Source organism: Myotis brandtii, unplaced genomic scaffold (assembly GCF_000412655.1).
Source record: "Myotis brandtii unplaced genomic scaffold, ASM41265v1 scaffold517, whole genome shotgun sequence".
Lineage (NCBI taxonomy): Eukaryota > Metazoa > Chordata > Mammalia > Chiroptera > Vespertilionidae > Myotis > Myotis brandtii.
This window is the reverse complement of record NW_005369706.1, coordinates 3,420,857-3,424,395: the sequence shown is the minus strand read 5'-3', so window position 1 is coordinate 3,424,395 and position 3,539 is coordinate 3,420,857.

Below are 3,539 nucleotides of genomic sequence, written 5' to 3'. Positions count from 1 at the left end.
AAAAAAAAAAAAAAAAAGAAACAACTGTGAAGTGCAAGTAAGCAAAGCGCATTAAAATAAGCTTTATTCTATCCTTTGGTTCTGTAATACCATACTCATCTTCCCACTTCTCTGACTTTCAGTATTCTCTGGGAGCTCATATTCCTCCTTCAAACTTTTTTTTTTATGTTAGAGGCCATTATGATTGCATTCTAGCACCTCTTTTTTTCCAAGTTATATTCCCTTCCCTAGGCAATTCCACCTATAGTTTCAAATACCTATGTAAGTGACTTCAATTTTCTATTTCCATAACATACCTTTTGTCTGAATTTTAGAACCATATATCTAATTGCCTACAATCATTTCACCCTGAAAGTTCCAAAAGTATGTTCAAACCCAATGTCTGAATCAAAAGAACCATGGTTCTTACTTGGTAATACCATCAACTCAGAACTCATCTTTGAAATTTTTCTCTCCCTCACCTTCAATCCTTCAACTGAGAGCTACTGATCTTAAATCACTGTTGCCCATTTCCACATTTCTCATCCTAATTCAAGCTATTCTCATCTCTTCTGGACTACTATGTTTAAGTCTTAACTAATTTTCCCACATCCATTCTTACTGCCTCTCCTCCCTTTCAATACAAAACACAATACAATACTAGTTCTGCCTTCTGAGACTATCAAAATTCAGTCTAGTTTGGCTTTTAAACAACATTTTAAACAGTAAAGATAGTAACACCACTGTACTCTTACCTAAGCATTCTTAGTTCCTTCTATATTCTGACATCTGTTTCAGGGTCACATGCTGTCATAATCTCTAAAAATGTGGACCCCTTCCCCTGAACATAATGCATGGAGAGAAGTTAGCAGTTTGTGCAAAAACTGAGACTTGCACAGTTTAAAGTTTCAAACCATAATGACTATTGTTAGTTTTAAAATGTTTCCAGCTGAAAGGTGTTAACCCATTAAAAGTATATTAGGAATCTACTATGTGTCAGGCATTGTTCAGGTAACCAAAAATAGTAACCAAAATTGACAAACACTATTCTCACAGAACTTGCATTAGAATGAAGAAATACAATGAACTTAAGTTAGTAAATTACACAGTATATTGGAAAGTAATAAATGCTACAGAGAAATATGTGGCCTAAAAAGGGTAAGGGAATGTGGGAGGAGGGCCTTCTGTTTTATACAGAGTAGTCAGAGAAAACCTCAGTAGCGACAGAAGTGTGGCTGGAGAAAAGAGTGAGGTAATGAAGTTAGAGAGGAAGAAGAGGCACAAAACACTGAGCCATAATAGGACTATGAACTTTACTATGGCTGAGAAAGGAAGCCATTTGAGAAAAGAAGTGACAAGCTCTAACAAATTTTAACAGGGTCACTCTGGCTGTTGAGACTAGGTAAACAAAGGTCAGTGAGACAGTTTACAAAGCTATTTCCCAAGTGAGAGATGATGATGGTGTTTTCACATTTTATTTCTGTTTGTTTGTTTTTTCTTTTATTCTCTTGTTTTCACATTTTATATTGAAACTTTATGTGCCTAAGCACTAGGAATTAACAAAGCCACAACTTAAAAAAATAAAAGACTATGAGAATAATGCAAAGATGAGTTAGTTCTTGGGAATAGCAACAGATGATACTCGCTATTTTAAATCTGAGCTCTACTCTGTGATACTAACACTTACCACCATTCAGATGCAACAAGATGTAAGGCTATTAACTTATTCTTTGGGTCAGAGGACATAAACAGAAATTCAGGTTTTAAGCTTCTTTATTTCACGAGTCAAGATCCAATTTACATCACTAAAAGACAAGGGCAAGTATGGCAAAGCTTGCCAAATAAGTTATAATGAATATGCTAGAGATGTATGACTTTGTATTACTTTTATGCCTGCTGCTCTCTTTAGTTAGGTTTTACCACTATCTCTCACTGATGTACAGTCACTATTTGAATGTAAAACGAAGTGATTAATATACTTGCAAGCACCAAAAAAATATAGTGAAAAAGTGCAGCAGCAATAAGAATTGCTAATTTAAAACACACACACACACACACACAACCTCATAGTGCATAAAAACAATGTAAATTCAGACTATTTTTGATATGGCAGTATGAAATAAAAATATCCAAAGATAACTTCAAAATTTCTTCTGCCCAGTAAATTAAAATAACAACAAAAACAAAAGGCTCATAAACATTTTACTGCAGCTATTAACCAATAACAAAAAAGTGAGATGATAAAGCCAACTGCCAAAGAAGCAGGAAGGAGAAAGCAATGATCTAGAAAGAAACTTCCTTATACATCAAAATTTGAATACTATTACCAGTAAAATAAAAAAAACCACCTGTTATTTAAGAATGTTTTGCTTTCAATATTGCTACCAAGTTAAGTAGTTATTTGTATGAATTAACCTTTCTTTTAAAAAGAGAAAAATACATTTCAATGCCTTTTCCAAAATTCAGTGAAAATTCCCAATTTGGGAAAATTTAAGATCAGCATTTACTAGCCAAAGCATTATATTTAAAGCTTTCTGATCATTTCTGCTTAAATAATTCACTGGTAGTAAAATGAAGATGTTAGTAAAAATGAATGAAAAATACACAACTCAGAGACACTGTATGTAATGCAGTATACTATCCTATATAATAAAAACCCTAATATGCAAATCAACTGGACAGCAAAAGGACCGGTCACTATGACGTGCACTGGCCACCAGGGGGTAGACGCTCAACGCAGGAGCTGACCCCTGGTGGTCAGTGCTCTCCCACAGGGTGAGCTCGCTCAGCCAGAAGCCGGGCTCATGGCTGTGGAGCACAGCAGCGATGGCAGGAGCCTCTCCTACCTCCACTGCCTGCACCGAAGTAAAGGAGCCAGGGGTCCCTGACTGCAGGGGTCCCGGACTGAAAGAGCCCCAACTGCAAGAGGGATGTCTGACTGCCAGCTTAGGATCGGGCTGAGGCAGGCGACATCCCCCTAAGGGTCCCGGCCTGCAGGGGGGGCGGGGGGTGGGGGGTAGGACCCCCCTCCCCCCATGCACGAATTTTGTGCACCGGGCCTCTAGCGGCACTATATTGGGAGTATTTTAAAATTCAACATTTGAACCTGTGAATGTTTTAATCAACTCCTTTGAGAATCAAGTGTTTACTTTAAAAAAACAAGTTTTCAGAATGTGTGTGTAGGTGGGCAAGCCCGCCAGCGATCTGAAGGTCTCTAATGGTTCCAAAGCCCTGGGCCGGAGGAGGGGCGGCTGATGAAGCTAAGTTTGGATCCCCTGACCCTTTTGTTGTCAGCCCAGAAAACGGATTCCAACTTTGGGGGGTGGGAGAACCGTCTGACATGCAGAGCCGGGGGCCGACGCCGCCGTGGAGAAGAAAGCGCCGGCTCGTCCCCATTCGTGCGCTCGGAGAGGTCACGGCGCAGTAAAGTTTGGTTTCACTTGCGGGCTCGGGCGCAATCGACAAAGCCCAGGCTCCCCGGGAAAGCGGACCCCGGGGTCGGGGAGCTCCCGGAAGCCCGGCGGGACACGTTTCCACGGCGGGGAGGGGCTGTGCGTGCG